The sequence below is a fragment of the Dama dama genome, chromosome 4 (genome assembly GCF_033118175.1).
Source record: "Dama dama isolate Ldn47 chromosome 4, ASM3311817v1, whole genome shotgun sequence".
NCBI lineage: Eukaryota > Metazoa > Chordata > Mammalia > Artiodactyla > Cervidae > Dama > Dama dama.
In genome coordinates this window covers 43,043,608-43,063,200 of record NC_083684.1, presented here as the reverse complement: position 1 = coordinate 43,063,200, position 19,593 = coordinate 43,043,608, and the positions used below count along the sequence as shown (strand labels likewise).

The window sequence follows — 19,593 nt, the reverse complement described above, 5'->3', positions numbered from 1 at the left end:
TTGGTGGTCTTTATTTCTTCTTCGCTTTTCTAAGGCGCTACCACTCCTCCACAGAGGAAAACGTATTCCTAATATTTGGTTCCGTGTCAAGTTGAATCCCCTGCAGTTATCTTTAAATTCCTCTTTTCGGCTCTCCTGTATTCTTTCCTCTCTGTGATTACCACTTCTTTGCTGGTATTTCTTCTGGAGCCCTCTACATACGCTAAATCCTTAGCCATGATGAGAAGGCAGCAAGCCCCTCTTGCACACAACAAAGACTTCTATTTTTTTTTTTTTTTTTTTATCTTTTGGGCGACACGATAAAAAATAACCCTGTATTTATGCAAATTGCAAAGTAGCGTGTGATAATGAAAACAAAACAGTGCTGGCCCGCAGCCAAGGCATGGCACTGGCGGGGGCTCCCGACCATTTGGCTCTTGATTCTTCAGGGAAAGCAGCTGTAGAGAAAGGGGCACACACAACACCGGCGTCACCCGCGCACTCACACGCGCGCACCCTCGTTCGCACGCATTCCGGTACCGTCACCTCGGAGCCAGCCAGCCTTGGGATCCAAATCCAGTTCGGCTGCCTCCCGCCACCGGCACTCCAGTCGTCGTCCCCCACGAGCCTCCCTGCCCCCTGCTCCTGATTCCCTTTCAGGAATTTACAAACATTTTCCACAGATCAATATCTGTATTGATTATTCATTGTGAGGGAGTCGTGTGTCTTTGGTGATCCAGCTTGCAGAGGTAGCAGCCAAAGCCTGCTGCAGGGGAGAAAAAACAACAGAAGGAACGAGGGACCCAGCTCTTGCTGGGTCTGCGGCTGTCGGCAACACAGAAAGGAAGAAAGAGGAAGGCGCTGGCAAACGAAGGAGCGGATAAGGGTGGAGGAGAAAGAGGGAGCAACAGCAAGAAAAACCAAGCTATGGCTGCACATCTGGTCCCAGGGCTTGGCTGGGAGGAAACCCCCATCTTGGGTCTGCTGTTCCGTGCACGGTGCCCTGGGCTCCCTCTGCTCGGGGAGCCAGAAGTGACTCACAGTTTTGGTATCTCCTACGTAAGAGCTTTGGGGGGATTCCTTGGCTTGCTGACAGGAGAGGAAGAAAGCAGCAGCAGTGAGGTAAAACACGATTACTTCCAACTGCCTGGCGGAGGACACGCAGTCGCTTGGCTTGCCTGGAACAGCTTGCAGCTCTGTGATGGCACGCGGAGGGAGAATAATTAAAAAGGCCAGCATCACTTACTAAGTGAGTAAATACAAAGCCGTTCCAAATGTGCTCTCCAGCTAATGAGAAGCTGTAATTTCTTAGACTTCAAGGCAAAACAAGACAGTGATGGGGCTCAGTGGAGTGCGTGTTTGCGTGGAGATGGGGGTGGGGGATGGTGTTGGTGGTGGAGATAAATCGACTAATTGTTGGCCATGTTTAAAAAAGGGATTACTGGAAAAGACAGTGAAACGATGACAGGAAAACATCTTGGACCAGAGCCAAAAAAAAAAAAAAGAAAAAAAAAAAAAAATCGAGGCAAATCAAGTCCGCAGCTTGGAGAAAACACCCATCGCTCCTGTCGGAAGCTCCCACAGGAATTGCCTGGTGTTCCTCAGCAAAAAATGGAATATTGTGTGGGCACCAGAGGTCAGGACCAGGGTTCACCAGAGTAGCCAGAGGAAGGAACCATGGCATGCCAGACGACACGGTTATGTCACACTTTGAGAAAACAAAACAAAATATTAAAAACCAACCTTTCCTTTCCTTTCAACTGGAGCTCCTGCTTGCTCAAAATAGCTTCTGTCTATTCAAAGCAACCCCTAAATGCACCTTCTGATAACAGGAGCTGCTGATTCTGTTTGTCTCCAGGAAGCTGCTGCAATGCTACGGAAAAATGCTGGGAAAAGGAGGCTGAGGAAATTCAGTTTTCTGATGACTGGGTGCTAGGCAAAATGTGCCAGGTGACTATCTTTGCCATTTGGACAGCCAAGTGGGAGCATTTTTGGGATTCCTATTCCATTGTCACCCAGCTGTGGCTTGGTGAGTCCAAAACCAACCAGGATGAGATACTCGTTTAACACAGGGTTCCAAACACACCATGACAAAGTGGGTACCCCAAGGAATAAAATGACCTGGCTCTTTCTTCTTTCTGGGTGTTCAGTTAACTGAGCTATCTGGTGCCCCTACAGATGAGTAGAGTTTTTTTTAAACTTTCTTTCGGTAAGGATTTCTGGGACTGGAAGGTCAATAGAAAGACGTGCTCCTTCTCATTGGGGATTTACTCTTCATATTGCTTCCTTATTTCAGATACCTCAGTACATTGCAAGTTTCCTGAGCAGGAGACATGCACCCTGCAGAAGTGTGCCTTGGAGACTCAAAGGAGGAGAGATTAAGCCAATTGTGGGTGACTCGGATATCTTACACTGCATGTCTCCAGCATTCATAGAGAACTATGTCTGTAGGGTGTGTGTGTGTGTGTGTGTGTGTGTGTGTGTGTGTGTGTGCATGTGACAGCATCATGTGGCGTGTGTGCTCACATGTGTATGGCTCTGCTGTCTGTGTGTCTTTAGAGAGGAAGGAAGAGAGTGAAGTCGGAGCAGACGGAATGTTGGGGCATTTATGTAATTCATGCAGAGACTGTTCAACGCTGCAAGGCAGACAGCCACCCATTCCTGGACTCTGCTGCTCTGGAGGGCCTGTACGGACCTGATCTGAATGTTAAATGCAGGAGATGAAATTAGCATACTAACCAAGGATGTCAGCCCCTCCCCACAATCAGTAAATGGCCGTCTCCTCTCTTTAAAGCCGGCAACGCTATGGGCGCCAGCCACTTAACCATGTCCTCTGTCAGGTCCCTTTTTGTGTTTGTTTTTTTGTTTTTGTTTTTTGATGAAAGACTGGAAATTCATTAATGAGGAGGGAAGGAAGGGCTTCAAGGGGCTGTAATGAAAACAAATGATCCTCTTTAAATCTCATGTCGGCCAAAGCTGAGGTTTGGAGGGGGGTGGGTGTTGCTTTCTGTTCTGGGGCTGGAGAATAGGAAATTCCACAGACAACAGACCACTTGACAAGAGCCCAAGAATGCACTGCTTGGGAATTTCTTCTGTGTGGCGAAGACCAGCCATGGCCAGTAAGTCTGTGTTAATAAAACTGAGAATGAGCTTTATCTTCTGAACTGTAAAGTGTGGTCTACCAGATGTCTTTCCATGCCGTCACAGGTCATCAGAGTTTCTTGACCTTATGAGGTTAGGAAGAGCTTTCTGGAATCTTTTGGCTGCTTGCCTCAGCTTTTGAAGTAATACAAATTTTTCTTTGGGGCTATGCTTTTGGCCTTTCCCAAAGGAAGTTGTTGTTTTTATTTTAATCTCTACCATACAACTAAGTACACGAAGGAAAAGATTTAACTTCCACTGCTGTAGAGCCCTATACTAAGGCAGACAGAATGTTAAGAGCTAACAATCAGGTACTCCAGCCCAGGTATTTAGACTTCCTTTTTCTTTTTTTTAAGTCACTCTGTTATTAGGAAACAAACTTCTCCCCTTCCGTTGTGTTATACTTGGTTTGACTTTAAGCCAGGGGTCACACACTTCGAAATCTCCAGGGATCTGTGGGTACCAGCCTGAGGAGGCATGGGGTCACAAAGAGTCAGACACAACACACACACACATGCACTCACACACACTTGGGGTGACATGGAGACAGAGCCATTTGTTTTTATTTAGGGGGAAAAAGGCCCTGCCTTGTGTTGCGTGATCTTCCAGTGTTCCAAGAGGCAGTAGAAATTGGTATGTTTAAATATAAAAAAATATCAAATTTTAAATATTGGCTGTTGTTAGTGTTATTTTCTAAATAGTCTACAGATCAAATAAAACACATCTGTCTGTGGGGACAGCCTGGGCCTACGGTGTGCTGGTTTGCAATCTTCATTTTAGTCTAAAATAGCTACCACAGGTGTTTTTTGTTAACTTTGTAGTTTTTAAAATGCCAAGTCTTTCTGAGAAATGTTTTAATTAAAAAATATAGATATTAGCAACTGCATGGCAAATATCATGGGAGTGTGTTTTGTTGGACTGAGAGAAGTGCTAATTTAAAACAATCAAGCGGGGAAGGAAATGGCTATTTGGAGGGCCTGTTGGTCTGTTGGTCACTGGCACCTTAGCAGGCAGGGTCTAATGTCTTCATTATCTAAGGTAGTGATCACACAACAGAGATTTTTCACAAAGGTTATAACTGGGAGGATTAAATATCTAGAAAGAAATATGTTTGAATATTTTCATGTGCATCCCCACCAGTTTTTAAGATAGTGATTAGTCCTATTTTAACATTAAAAAAATTAAAAACATTTCTCTTCTTATTTATCCACAGAACTCTTCATTGCAAGTAAGTAGGAAAAAGAAAAATAAAGATAGAAATCCCCAGAAAAGAGAGATCCTGCCTTTAGTTTTGAAAAAAGCTTTTCCACGGCATCTGAAATAACTTCAACCGGAAAAGGTACCTCAGCAAACGATGAAGGGCAGCAAGAGGGCCCATCTTCTCACACAATTGCACAGGGCTTTCCAATTTCCAGGGTGCTTTTCACACGTATTATCCTGTTTAATTCTCACCACAACCAGGCAAGATAGTTAGTATTTAGCTTATTTTATAGATGAGGATCCTAGGCTCAGAGAGGTGATGAAATTGCCTAAGGTTGAAAGCTAGCAAGAGGCATTCACGGGTCTTCTGAGTCTTAATCTGATTCCATTTTATTGTTTGTCATAGGTTCTCATAAAAAAAATCCTCTTCAGAAGCCCTGACCTGATGCCTCCTGTATTCTTGATCCTCTATCGTTCCCCCACTTCTCTTCTTCACTATGAGATTTACATATTATAGTCTGTGTAATCTGTAGTCACGTGCAATTTGAAAATGTTCCCTGTGTCCTGCCAGCAATTAAGAGCCATTGCTAAGTTCCAACCTGCAGTGGCAGGAACCCTCCTAAACTTTCCACTCCCTGCTATTTGCTCCTATCTCCTTCTTTCTTGAAAATCTAGTTTAGCCAAAGGTTGGTCTACACATGCTGTGTCTTTACTTTATCTCTTTTTGCATCTCTACACAGAACACTGTTTTCATTTCTACTTCCCCATTTAACTGCTCAGGTCATTGTTTGTTGTTGTTTAGTTGCTTAGTCATGTCCAGCTCTTTTGTGACCCCAGGGGCTGTAGCCCACCAGGCTCCTCTGTCCATGGGATTTCTGAGGCAAGAATACTGGAGTGGTTGCAATTTCCTTCTCCAGGGGATCTTCCTGGATCAGGGATTGAACCCATGTCTTCTGCACTGCAGTCAGATTCTTTACCACAGAGCCAGTAGGGAAGCTCAGGTCATTAATGCCCAATTAAACTGTGCTTTTCTTCCTGGCATGGTTGGATTCCACAGACCATTCAGTCCTCTGTGGCACTCTTCTCCTCTGTCATTTCTGACTCTATTCTATGTTAGATTTCCTCCTTCATTTATGGCTGCATTACCTCAGACTTGACTTTCTTTTTAATCCCTTAAATATTAGTGCTCCCAAAGAGTGCTTTTGTGGCTCTCTTCTGTACACACTTAGCTTTGTGCAAATGTAAACCCAATAGTTATCTATGAACTGATCATCAAATTATCACTTCCAGCCCAAACCAATCTCCTGAAGTCAGCCCCAGATATTGAGCTGTCTATTGACCTCTCCTTGGACTGGTCCTTGGTACCTCCAACTCTGTACACCCTGAACTGCACTCATTGTAGTTTCTAAATCTGTTCCACCTCTGCACCCCTTTTCCCTGTTTCCTCCTACTGCCAACTGCTGTTTAGGTGGTTCTCTCAGTTCTACTTTCCTAACTGCTTTCTAAACCTGCTCCTTCACTACCTTCCTACTGCTCCTCTCTAGGCTGATTTCCCCAGTAGCTTTTCTAACACACAGTGCATTCTCTACACTACTTTTAAGTGACGTAGAGAAGGTGCAGACAGGATTATTTTGCTTGCCTCTGTGAAATCCAACAGTAGATTCCACTTTCCTAACTTAGCCTTCAAGCCTCATGATCTGGGTCTTGCATCTCCCCAGCCTTCTCTCTTGAACCTCTTCCATCTCCTGCTCTGTGTTCTATGGCAGGGGTCTCCAACCTCCAGGACCTAATGTCTGATGATCTGAGGTGGCACTGGTGTAATAATAATAGAAGTAAAATACACAATAAATGTAATGTGCTTGAATCATTCCGAAAACATCTCCTCCCTCTCTGGTCTGTGGAAAAATTGTCTTCCATGAAACCAGTCCCTGGTGTGAAAAACGTTGGGGACCACTATTAGGTCAATCAACAGTCTTAGCTCTTTCACACCTCTAGGGTTTCACAGAATGTTCCTGCCTCCTAGAATGTTCAACTCTACTTCTTACACTTTTTCTTCTTCACTTCTAAGATTCTATTCCAGGAAGAGGCATTATCACCGCCCCCCCGCCCCCCTGCCCAAGTCTCCCACTTTGGGTCTGTGCTGCCACAAGACCCCACCTGCCCCCGTCTCTCATGGCATTTACCCCAGTTTTACAATGGTCAGGTTCTCCTACTTGACTGTGAGACGCTTAAAGGCAGAAACTCTGCCCTTTATTCCTGTGTTCCCAACACAGGTCCTGGCATACACTGTGTACTTAAATTAATATTACTGTTTTTGTTTTCAGTATCATAAATAATATTTTTTTTAGCTATAACATTACAGGTCCCCAAAATAATCAAACTGAGGGAAATACAGCAATCATTTCCCATAGTGAGAAAAGGATTTCCTATGGTGCAATTCTCACTTACATCAGCTTTTTGACTTTTGTCAGGTGAGAAATGAACACTGGGGTGGTCTTTAGGTGTTTGCGGATGTGGTAGAAACTTTGGAGTTAATTAGAAGCTCTGGCCAAAGCTGAACTTCCTTTGCGGAGTTCCTGGGAGGAAACACTAAATTAACAGTTCAAGGTTACTATTAGAAAAATAGCCTGTTTCCCTTAGGCTACACCTCCAAGAGCTTGTTCTCTTCCCTGCCATTTCTGAGATGTTTCTACGTTCCTCTAGAGTTGGCTGCATCTGCCCTCTTAACCCGGGTCTTTCCATCCGAGGTAATCCCAAGTAGCCCCAAGGTCAGAGACTGCTAAATGCTCCTTTTGCATATCTTTCTGCAGCAGCAGGTTCTGGAGCACTCAATAAATACTGAATTGAATAGTGAGAAAAAAATTACACACCATAAAAGAAGGAATGAGGATGGTTTTGTAAGTCCCCCTCTCCCATGAGGCAGAAAATAGCATGAAATCACTAGTACCACAGCCTCCTGGTAGTCCCAAGAAAGATCTTAAGACATCATTAGGAATTCCTAAATTTGAAAAGACACTTGGCTCTTATTATTCTTGGTGTTTATGTTCTATAAAGTCACCAGAGACTTTGAATTAGCAAAAACTGAACCATGGCTCCTAACCATGGGTTAGGTTCCTTTGAGCTTCTGATCACAGAATTTTTGTCAACTGATCAATATATAAATTAATTTTATGTGTGTTATTGTTTAAAGATACCTTATTTAATATATATTGTTAACTTATTAGCATTGGACTCATGGCCAGTAGCACTGTAACTCACACCTGATTGAAGCTTATCTAGTACCTATGGTTTCTCTGTACATCACAGCCTTTTTAAGTTTAAGAAAACAAGACAGCATTTCAGCATTCTGCTTGGGAACCACTTTTAATAGTGAACCAAAAGCACAATAAGTGAAAAACAGGATATTAAAGAGTGAAGAGAAAACCAGGTTATAGTATGAGAATTGAAACAAGACAGAACATTGCCTCATTCAACCTTAGCTGGGATGTGCGTTTTAGATGACTCAAAACTGTTTGCTTCCACCAATGACTATGAAAACACTGCAAGTATTGATTTGGGATTTACAAAAAATTTAAGTGAGTAGGTGATTTTGCAAATACAGAGTCTGCAAATAAAGAGGATTGACTGTACTGCTAGAATATATTGATGAAACAGTAGAGCTTTTGCTTCCAAACAGCTTAGGATTTCCAAACAGATTAGGATGACCTTGTTCACAGCACAGTTCTGACTTTGGAGTCCATTCTTTACTTTGTACAAAACTTCTTTCTGGCAAAGGATCACTTTCACTTTCTTGGAACCCTTCACATAAGTAATTGCTACTTGCTACAAGTTGTCTGCTTGTTGGGATTGGGGTGGTGAATTTTTCTCAGAGGAATATAACTGGTTTGCTGTGACAATATGCGAAGGCTGGGAGATCGTTTAGACTCTGTAGCCAGCTAGGAGAAATCTCCCAAAGCCTCCCCAAAGTTAATGATTCAAAAGTGGCCTCAGCAAAATTGCAATGGACTCATGTTAGGCATCTTTGCCTTTATGAAGCGGACTTTACATGATGGTCTTATAAAACTATTCTTTTAAGCTAAATCTTGGCCTCTTTGGGTCATATCTTCACTTAACATTTCATACTGCAAGTAGCTGCCTTGAAATTAGTTTTTGCTGTTTTCTTATTGATCCCCATCTTGGTGCAAAGAATGGATGCAGAACTCTAGGCTAAAACTATGCCACTCTTTCACACATGCCAAAGACACAGACATACATGCATTTAAGAAGTCATAAGAGGTGGTAAATCAGGAATTGAGAGTATAAACAGAAAAGACGCATGGCACAACTTCAGATAATGGGAGTGATAAAAGAAGGCTCTGGAACGTCTTACTACACATAAGTGTGGAGCTGGTTACAGCAGGATTGGAATCCCTGCTCTGTTGTTAATTATGACAGTCCTTACAAGATTGGGTGAGTGTATTGAGAACTGTTCCCTCTTCTGTGAAATAAAGAGCATGATACCAACCTTCAGAAATGACTGTGAGGATTAAGTGAGGTCATGTATGTAAAGTGCTGAGCTCAAAGTACAGCAGAAAACAAAAGTTGGTAACTGTTGCTTTTATTACAGTTTTCTAGGTTCTTAACTAGCCATCTGCTCTGACTTCTGGGTAATGTATTTTTGTGGAAACATAGAAGATTGGAGTTGAAAGACCTGCTCTAGATTAACCTCTTCATTGTGTAGAGGAGAAAATTTGCTAAGTGGGATTCAACCAGGGCCTTGTCACATTGCTAGTCAGGATGGAGTCAAAAGGAGAACCCAGCTCTGGTGCCCAGTTGACAACTATGCAGTCAAATTTTGTGTGCCCAGATATCTCTTCTAGAACCTCCTTCTACAGTGATCAACTGTCTCCTATCCCTACTTTCGTCATCCCAACAGTCCAGAAACCAGTGCTTTGTGGGTTACTATCTTCTTTGGCAGAAAGACTCAGTGCTTGCTGAGAATTAGCCAAGTAGTCTATTTTAGAGCAGGAATTATTGAGCATGATTTCTTCTTCTTCTTTTTTGTTACAAATAAAAATAGCTATCAAGGAATAATACTTGCTGCATGTTAGTGTAAGACAAAGCAAAAAGAATCAGAGAAACTACAGAGGAAGGCTCTTTTCAGAAAGGATCAATTCTTTCTACAGTTCTATGTAGTCATTTGCAAGACACTCTCTTGAAAAAGCCCATAGGGATGTGTTGCTGGATATATAACCCCCAAAGCTTATAACTGATCATGCAATGAGGGGACAAGAGAACTGTGCTGGATAAACAGTATGGGTTGGCTAATTCCCACCAAGCCTGTCTTACTGCGTGGGGGCTCAAAGTGTGCTGTTCCCGGAGCCACCAACCTCTCCATTGGTGTGGGGTGGGAAGTGAGACGGGGCAGCCCTGGGGAAGTCCTTGCAGAGTGGGTGGCACTGTGAAGGATGGGGATTTTGTGGCATTCAAGCATGTAATCGTATCCAGTAGGACAGTAGCAATAGTAAGACAAGGTATGATGTGGGCATGAGTTTAAAGTGGAAGTTGGGGTAAGAGTGTGGAGTGTGTTGACAAATGAGACAGGGGTTTGCTACTGCTGAGTTCAGTTCAGGGAGCTGGGTGCCCCAAATAGCTACAGAAACAGCATGCTGGAGCCAGCAACCATAGCTCAGGCTGGGCCCACCTCTGCTCAGTTGAGTTGGGTTACACAAGCAGGTAGCAAGATTTGGAAGTGGTGAGGCAGGCCTGGTGAGAATTGGTTGATCCTCACCTATTTCATCACCTAAGAGAAAAATCTCTGCCAAAAATTGCTGATACTTATCCTCGAGCCAATAATAACATTTCTCAGTGGGTACAAGAAGGTTCATGGGCAGATTCTCCTATTTCTCCATGGTTGTATCCCACTCAGTCTTATTCCTCACCCATTTTTGTTTCCATTCTAGTCATATCCAATTGAACTGATGAGCCACAAAAGCTGATATAAGAGGTAACTTCATCAGAAGATCCTCCTTGGGAAAGATCTGGAACTGTATTTAATCTGCCAAGGTAATAGGTTTAAGTGAAACACAGCTGACATATCCAGCCCACTAAGCTATTATATTTGCATTTTATATTGAACATGCCTGTAATATTCTCTTTGGTGGATGGAACTGACATTTCCATATGATGGTAAATGCTAAATTGTGAATAGCTTTCATCAGGGTTCTGCTTCGGCAATTCCATCACTCTACAGGCACAGAGGAAGATCACAATGGATACACAGAGGCATCTAACACAATGTGCTTTTTGGGTACTGTCTGTTTTGTGGCTTAATTTGGATTTTTGCAACATCTCAGTCATTCAGAATGCAACTATTTAGCAACGACCTTACTTATCTAGAATTAGTTAAAAAGAAAAACCCTTGAAAAGCCAGAAAAGTTGCTGCTGAAGTGACAGGAATAGCAGTTCAAGATGTAAGAGTCCCTTAAGCACTCAGTCTCAGTTAGATGTGAAGCTCCTGACTCAAGTAGCAGGTTCGAATGCTATGCTGACAGCCAGGAGTCCTTATAGGTAACTGCATCAGGCAAGGCTTCCCTCCCTTGAAAGAAAGGGTTATGGGAAACGCTGGGAGTTCTTAAGACCATTTTCAGTGTGGGTCACTCAAGAAGGCTACATTAGGTGTGTTGGTCACTATGGGGATTGGGAAGTGGTACCATTGTTCCTAATAAAAGTTGGTGCTTCTAGATCTGCAATACTTCTTGGTTTCTGGGGACTCCCCCCTATTCAGCTGCCTCTTCCTTAGAGGGTATGTGAGAATATCTGAATTGACTAAAAAGTGAAGGAGCCCAAAGAATACAGGAAATGTTGCCTGTCATACAACCAGAGCGTTACAATTAAAGAGTAGAATCCACGGGATTCCCGCACTTCTGTGATGGAGAGCTGTGAAGAGATGTGCTAGAAGTATTTTTGAGTGGCAGGTGAGAACTGGATGCGTCCAGCAGGGCCGCATATTCAGGTCACCTTACTTCTGGGTACTCCATGGACTACCAAGGACCATCTCTCTCTTTGAATTTCACAACTCTGGATCTTGGAATTGAAACAAAAGTCAGCCTCCTAAGTCAGAGATGAATCTGTATTCTTAAGCAGGATCTCCCCATTAGGTTAGAGCTGTGAGCACAGGGCTGAAGACAAGAAGTCTAGGAGTGATGCATTGGGAATACAGAATCAGGGCTGCCTTGGTCCATATGGAACAAGCTGGGTCCTGCCACCCACTGAGCTCTGACGTGCATAGGGTGGGGAAGGGGTGAGCAAGCTTTAGGGAGCAGCTTGATGATGAGTTTTTGGAAGGTGGGTGGTCTTTCCCACCCAAGTGGATCTCTTAATTAATCCTTACTTACTGTTTTTTAAAATTAAATTTATTTTATTGAAGTATAGTTGATTTACAATGTTAATTATACTTACTATTAATACTACCTTATTTATGTAAGAGAGTGAGGGTGAGACCAAGTGAGAAAGAAAGAGACAGAGAGAATGAATGAGCAACTGGGCCATAACAACATCTTTCCTTTTAATTGCTTGTATCTTAAAACAATTCTAAATATTCTTCAGGCATGACATTCTAAAATTAAGCAGCAATTTGAGGGAAAGTTTTCCTCTCTTAAAATTTGTGACTAACTTCAGTTCCTAGATAATTAAGTTTTATACAAACTAGTAATTCTAAGATGGATCCTTTGTTCTTGACTGGTTTGAGATACTGAGAGTTATATATGTCTTCATGATACAATAGTTAGCGTTTTAAGAGTGGAAGATACATCTTTTATACTAAATATATGCATATTTGCTTCAAGTATTCTAGGCACAAAGTGTGAGTATGTGTGTGCGTGTATATTTAATATATGTGTGCATGCATGTGCGTTTGTGCATGTATGCATACTATGTATTTGATGTGTCTGTGTGTATACTTGTATGCATGGCGTGTATGTGTGTGTGTGTGTGTGTGTGTGTGTATGTGTGTGTGTTTCATGGATTGAGGGAGGCTGTAATGGGTGTCATTACTCCATGCTGAGCAGGCATTAGAATGAAGCATCTGCTTTTCTAGACAAAGATGTTGCATTCCATCCTTATGTTGAAATTATATTTTTTTTAAATTGAAAAAAAAAAACATTTCCATTCCAAAAGACTGAGTAGGATGATACTTTAAAAATAATTCAGCCGTTTAAATTTAAGACCCTGGAAAAAGTCGCCTCCATGGTCCAAATCTATTCTCTGGCCCAGAGCCCAAAGCATTTTCATTAGATTGAGAATTGGATACAATTTCATTCACTTTAAGCTTTTGCTGCTCAGAATTTTGTTCTTCAGAGACAAGCTAACAAGTGTCGATGGCCATGTTGGCCTCAATAATAGGTCTCCTTTCTTTGAATGATCTATTTCAGTTGCATTATGACTGTTTAAAGATGGCCTTGTGCTTACAAACACATTTTCAGTGAACATATGAAGAATGCTGATACTTATTCTATGTGGTTTTGCTTCTACAGTTAGTAGTTTGCTTGGAGAAAAAGTTCTTACTTCTTTCAAGCCATTTACTAAAGAGAAGCTCTGTAAAGAATAGTCCTCTGTACCTGCTCCTCCTCCTCCTACCCATCTATACTGTTTACCTCTTAACTAATATCTATCTATATACTAAGTTTAAGTTTCAAAAATTAATGGAAACTTTATTATGGTCTTTTAAATTAATAGTCCTGACATATCAATAAGAAAAAGATAGATAATCCACAGAAAAATGGGCAAAAGACTTGACTAGGCACTCCACAAAAAAAGAGACTGAAATGATAAATCAATGTTCAAATTCACTAGAATTAAGGAAATGAAAATTAAAACCACAAGGAGAGAAACTTCCCATGGCCACTGAGTTGGCAAATTTTGAAGTCTGACAACAATAAGCGTTAGCATGGGTATAACAGGATGATGGAACATACACACACATACTTCTGGTGGGCACGTTAATAACTACCTTGGAAAATGGTTTTGCATTAATTAGTAAAGCTGAAAAGATGCACACCCCTGATCCAGCAAATCCCTTTCCAAAACTTAAAGCAGTGGTTCTCAAAGCATGGTGCCAGCCCTGGCTGGTGGTATGAGCATCATCTGGGAATGTGTTAAGAGTGTGAACTCTCAAGTCCCACCTCACTGCCGCTGAATCAGACACTCTGAGGGTGAGGTCCTGCCATTTGTGAACCCCCTGGGTGCTGGTGATGAGCTTTCAAGTAGAAGAACCCCCTGAGAGAATATGTGAGCACTGGGTGCAGGACACATAAGAATGATGCTCACAGCAGCAACTATGTATCTATCAACAAGGCTTTTTTGCATTCTGTTTGGGTAGTGAAATATTACAATGTAATGAAAATAAAATGAAGATGCCAACAAACAAACCCTGAAGGAAAGCAAGGAAATGATCACCATAAAATCCCAGAAAAAGCTGACCTCTATTGAAGAAGGAGGTTATGATTAAGAAGGCATTCACAATGGGGCCTGATGCTTCTGAGGGGCTGGCAATGTCCCATGTTTTGATGTGGGAGGTTATTTACATACTTTATGATTCTACTTTAAATTGTATATATGTACTCTTTCAAATATGTATTATATTTTACAATAAAAACAAGTTATTACAGCTATCAAAGCTTTTCAGTGCTGCTACATCAAATCAAGTTGAATCAAATTAATAGCCTCTCTACCTCATAAGTCTGCTTACTTCTCCTTCCCACTATAAAAAGCTATCTGTTCTATCACTACTTTTTCTTGTTGGACATGGCCCCCAGCAGTGGAAGCTCAGAGTCCTAACCACTGGACTGCCAGGGAATTCCCTATCACTGCTTTTGTTCTTATTTACTTATTTTTTCCTGTCTTCCAAGCAGGGAAATGTCATTAGGGACAGACCCTAAGATGATCATTTTCCTCAGCTGGAGTCACTAACCTTTCTTTTCCCTAAATATGTGGAAGAGTTCGAAAGCCACTAGAAAACTGTACAAGCTCTCAGTGAGGGGGACTGAAGCTTCCATGAGACTTAAGAATTTGCTGTCACTTATGAGGGACTTTGTTGTTTATGCGCCCGCCTCTTTAGTGACTGTTGTTAGACTGCATTAACGCAGGGTTAGGTGAGAAAAAACAACACATCAGTTCTTTTAAATGTCATAATGAGAATGCAGGAGCTAGCTGGCTTATAATTCAGTGTTTAAAGCAGAATATAGTTTTCAAACAATTTTGAAGCTAATTTTCTTTTCTTTTGACTAAGATAAAAGTACTTTGCCCACAAAGTCTGTGGTGAGTGCACTGACAACCATTGACTCATTCATGTAGGATACCATTCTTTCATTAATGGCACTAGAGAGTTCAGTACTGATGCATAAAAAACAGCTGCTTATCATAATATGCTGTACCAAGCATGGTACTTGTATACAGTAGGTACTTAATGAACACTAAGCTGACAAAGCAGCTCTATTATATAGAAATATATCTCTGAAACAAAAATATTCTTATAAATTATTATACAATTTAGCTGTCTTTTTTTGGTGTGTATATTGATTAGCTTTTTTATTCTATAAAAATATATGTACTATAAAATTTGCCATTTTAATCCTTTTAAGTGTATAATTCAGAGGCTTTAATTATATTCACAATGTTATACAACCATCTAGGTAAACAGTTTTAATTCTCATTTTAATATCTTTGGGCTTCCCTTGTGGCTCAGCTGGTAAAGAATCCACATGCAATGTGGGAGACCTGGGTTTGGTCCCTGGGTTGGGAAGATCCCCTGGAAAAGGGAAAGGCTACCCACTCCAGTCTTCTGGCCTGGAGAATTCCATGGATGGTATAAATAAGTCCATGGGGTCGCAAAGAGTCAGACACGACTGAGCAACTTTCACTTTCACTTAATATTTTTATTTTTCAGAAGCAACTTCTATATTTTATATTGATTTTTTAAAAACTTCCTCCAAGATAGGCTGTCTTCCTACAGTTGGTCTTTTGCCACCTTAGCCATGTTCTTGGTTTCACTGACCAACTGAGTCATGTGTGTTATCTCACGTGTGGGGAACCAGAAATTTTCTGTGTCAGCAGGACTCTTCCTTTCTTCCTTCAGTTCAGCTTCCAGGTCTCTAATCGCGGAAGCTGCTATGTTAAACCACAGACTTCTAAAACTAAAAAAAAAAAAAAAAAAATGTTCATTCTTACAAGGCAAAATGTAGACAGTTGTTTTCAGGACCCTCTGGGACCCATCACGGGTTATCTAAAGTACCAAAAATTATTAGCCTGATGTCCTAGTGGAAGTATTCAGGATATTAATTCACCAATTGTGTATAATTCCCAAGTTAGTCTCTCGTGCCAAACAGTGAATAATTAAGCTGTAGATAATGTCATGCTGCAAGCGTGATAAAACAATAACAATGATGATGATAACAATAGCTAACACTGAGCACTGCTCGGTGCCAAGCGTGGCTCTAACCCTGTTCCCTGCATTATCTTATGCAGTCACCGAAATAATCCTATGGCATAGCATAATTATTAGCCTATTTTATAGGTAAGGAAACCAAGGCCCAGGGAGGTAACTTACATGTTCAAAATGACAAGATTTGAACCCGGGCAGCATGACCCCAGAGCCCTGCTCCGAGTCACACGCCGTGACCTGTATTTAGGGGCAGAGCCCAACAGAACACTCTACTTTCACTTCCTTTCTGGGAGACTGGCGACTCCAGGTGAAAATGCACAGCAATAGGTTAGAAATGTGTAAAACATACACACACACATTTATTTCTTTAGGGGCCACTGAGGTGTGAGGAAGTGAGCTTGGAGAACTAGCTGATTAGTAATTAGTTAGTAACAAGTACTGAAAGAAAGACATGCAGAGAGAGAGGGGAAAAAAAGCCAGTTTAGTTGGGAGGAGATTACTTTTAGCTCCTAGGCAGCTGAATACCCAATGTAGAGCCATCAAAGGTTTTTTAGCACAAAAGGGACATAATAAAATCTACGCTTTTCGGAAAATAAAACTGCCATTGGTGACTATGATGGCCTGGAAGGAGAAAAGACTCAAGGTGGAAACACCAGTTCAGAGGTGTCAATAGGACCCCACAGGCAGGCAGCAGAGGCTGAAGATGGGCAAGGACTGTGGGCAGAAAGGCCAGCAGAAACTCTGGGGGGAAGGATGAACAGAGAAACAGATACAAAGGGCCAAGTTGAGGCAAGATTCCAACCCAAATGACAGATAGAATGGAGTCTCATTAAGAGAAAGAGCAAAGACCCAAGAAGAAGAGAATATGGGAGGCATAGAATTTTAAGCTCTGGTTAAGACGTACAGGGACTGTGTTTGGGAATTTGTGTTTGAGAGGGAATTCAAGCTGGAGTTGGACAGACCGCAGAGTGTGGAGAGTTAATTGTGAAAATGGTGAAGAATGTGAAGGGAGAGAAGGTGGAGTCACCTCAAGAGTGATGAAGAGAGAATCTGGGAGCAACATTAAGAGGTAACGAGAAGAGAGGCATAAAAGGTGAGGCCAGAAAGACAGGAAGAGGACTGAGGGCAGCGTGGCCTAGAAGCCAAGGGAAGAGAAAATGTGGAGAATGAGGGGTGACAGACATACGAGAGGTCATGGAAGGGGAGACCCAAGATGAGGCATTGGGTTCAACAACACAGACATGTGAGGAAGCAGCTTCAGCTGACCAGAGGGGAAAAAGAGAATCAGAGGATGAGTGTCTTGTTTAAAAGGGGAGGAAGCAGCATGTGTAGAAACATCTCACAAGACATTTGGTGACTAGGAAAGGAGGGCTGCATGAAGACAGTTCAGAGGGTTAGAAGGATCAGGGGACAGTTGAGTTCAGGAGGAGGGAACCAACGTTTATAGACCCAGGGGAAGAATCCAATGATGGAAGCAGAAGAGGGTTCAATAAAGACAATAAGAAATGTGACAGAGAATCCACGAGGGAAGGAAAATGAAAGACTCTGGGGGCAGCAAGGGCCTCCTGATGTTGCATGGCACACATACCTGGTGGATCGAGTGGCTTGGTTCTATGACTTCCCGCAAACTGCGATGCATAGGCAGGGAGCAGACAGAGGAAGCAGAGGGTGAGATTTACTCTGGTTTAGGAGGAAGAATATGAGTCTGACAGAAGGGCATGGGGTCAAGGTCACAAGAGGGCTGGATAGGAAGGCAAGCGCACTGAGAGAGAACCTTTTTCCCAGTGTGTGGCCTTGGAGGCATCCTGCTCAACTCTCCCTTGGGGAAAACCTGTTCTGGGAGCACAGCTCACTGATAGCCTCCACTTGCCTGTGCACCTTTGGACACACCTGATATTTGTTCCCAGTCAGGCTGCTCTGGTGATGACAGAGGATGGTGGGGGGACTAGAACGGGGCCATCCTGCCCACGGGGGACTCCTCTAACAGACAGTGTGCTCAGGGACTCCTCACTGGCTTGGCTGAGGTTTTCCTCTGCCCTTGGCACAGTCTGAGGCTCTTTCCTCCCTCTCTCCTTTCACAGATGTTGGAGGTTCCTTGCAAGTTGAAGATTCTCCTTCTCACTTCATGCTTCACAGTGTTTTCTTCAATAAATGTTCAGAATGTCTGATTTTTGTATTGGCTTCTGCTTTTTGGGGAGTCCTCAATGGAAACACTCAGATTTGCTGTTATCAGTGGTGGTGGGGGGGCGGCGGTGGGAGGCTGTGCCTGGAGGATGTAGGCAGTGAGATGTGATGACAAAGATTTGAAGGATGAAGCTCATAGATTCTCTTTTGAAATAACTGTAGACTCATGGGAAGTTGCAAAAATAGTACAGAGACTCACCTATACCCATCACCCCACTTCCTCCAATGGTAACATCTTATATAATTAAAATGAAGAAATTGACATTGATATAATATCATTAACAAGTTTATTTGATTTGGGGTAATCAGTTTCTCATTATGCTTCTGTCCACCTCATAGATATATCGATCTCATCTTCATTGCAAAAAGCCACTTAAGAAGAAACAGTTCCCTTCTTTCCAAGTCAGCCAGCTCTATAACCACTAGTTTATACAATGCATATATAAAGCCATGGGTGGAAGGACAAAGAGAAAACTACAGATGTCCATTGAAAAGAGAGTTCTCCATCCATTCATCCATGCACCCATCTATCGACTCATCCATTTACCCCTTCATCAATGTTTGCTAAGCTTTCCCTAAGCATCAGGAACTAGACACTTAGTCTATTTCGTTAGGACAGTGACATCAACACGGCAGCAGCAGCTACCATACCTCATTTCGGCACAGGTACAAGGAACTGGAACATATAATTGTTTAGGGGACAAAGGATACCCAGATTTGTCCTGTGATCATTTCCACACAGGCAGTAATTCAACCAGCAGCAACCTTATGCTCAATGGCCAGGATCATGCCTTTTTATGAGTCATTGTAAAGCGTCAAGTGCATTGACATATACTTCATAAATGCTAAATAATAACAAGTCAGTGAACCTAGAAGTATTGGATTCAGTATTCGAGACATTAAATCCAAGTTATGCTGTTCTAGAAGCAAGGCAAACAAATAAATCAACCCCAAATCAAATAAAGTCCACATCCATCCCCAGCCAGCAGTGGGTGTTGTCTGGAACGCTCTTTATGGGCGAGTGGTTCTCTCATGAAGGGGTGCTTGTTAGTACTTTACCTAACACATCACACACAATGTCTTGCCTGTGATTTGGGAGGAGAGTTTCATATCTAACTCACAGCAGACAACAGCGACACTACGTTCTTAAAGCTCCAATTCCCTTTATTTGATGCCAGAAAATAGCATCTGCAGAAGCTCCAGAGAAGAGCAACAGTCACCCCACTGAGCAATTAGACTGATCCTGGTGGGGAGTCTCTGCAGGCAGTATTGAGAGACCCTGTTTGTATTTCAAAGCCAGGATTTAGTTTTCCTTTAAGACATAAGTCTCTTTAGGGGTGGCTGTGATTCCTTGAGGATTTAGGCTCACAACACAGAAAGCCTGGAATGGCACATATCCTGTATGGGCAACAGAATCAAACTATAGTACAGCTTGAATGCTTTCCTGATTCGAGGTCCAGATCTCTGAGCACAATCTGGTGGGATGTTTGGGCCAGTGCCTTCTCTCTAGGAGTCTGCCATCTTGGTTTCATATACAAATATGATTTATCTCAAACCCACATACCCTTAGTCATTTCACAGTGATGACACCCTTGGGAGCGAAGCCCAACCCTCCAGAGCAAATGAGGAACGGCGAAGCGTATGGCAAACGAGGCGGTGATGACTGTGAC

The 19,593-nt window shown here is 42.4% G+C and overlaps 1 long non-coding RNA gene across 1 annotated transcript; it reads left to right on the top strand.

The window, feature by feature from the left end:
• The first annotated feature begins 1,051 nt into the window (after positions 1-1,051).
• On the top strand, positions 1,052-10,359 carry LOC133050727 (uncharacterized). The gene is made up of 5 exons (XR_009691690.1): positions 1,052-1,228; positions 1,838-1,929; positions 2,276-2,368; positions 4,334-4,459; positions 10,263-10,359. It is a non-coding gene; the product is annotated as an uncharacterized LOC133050727 (long non-coding RNA).
• Positions 10,360-19,593: the final 9,234 nt, after the last annotated feature.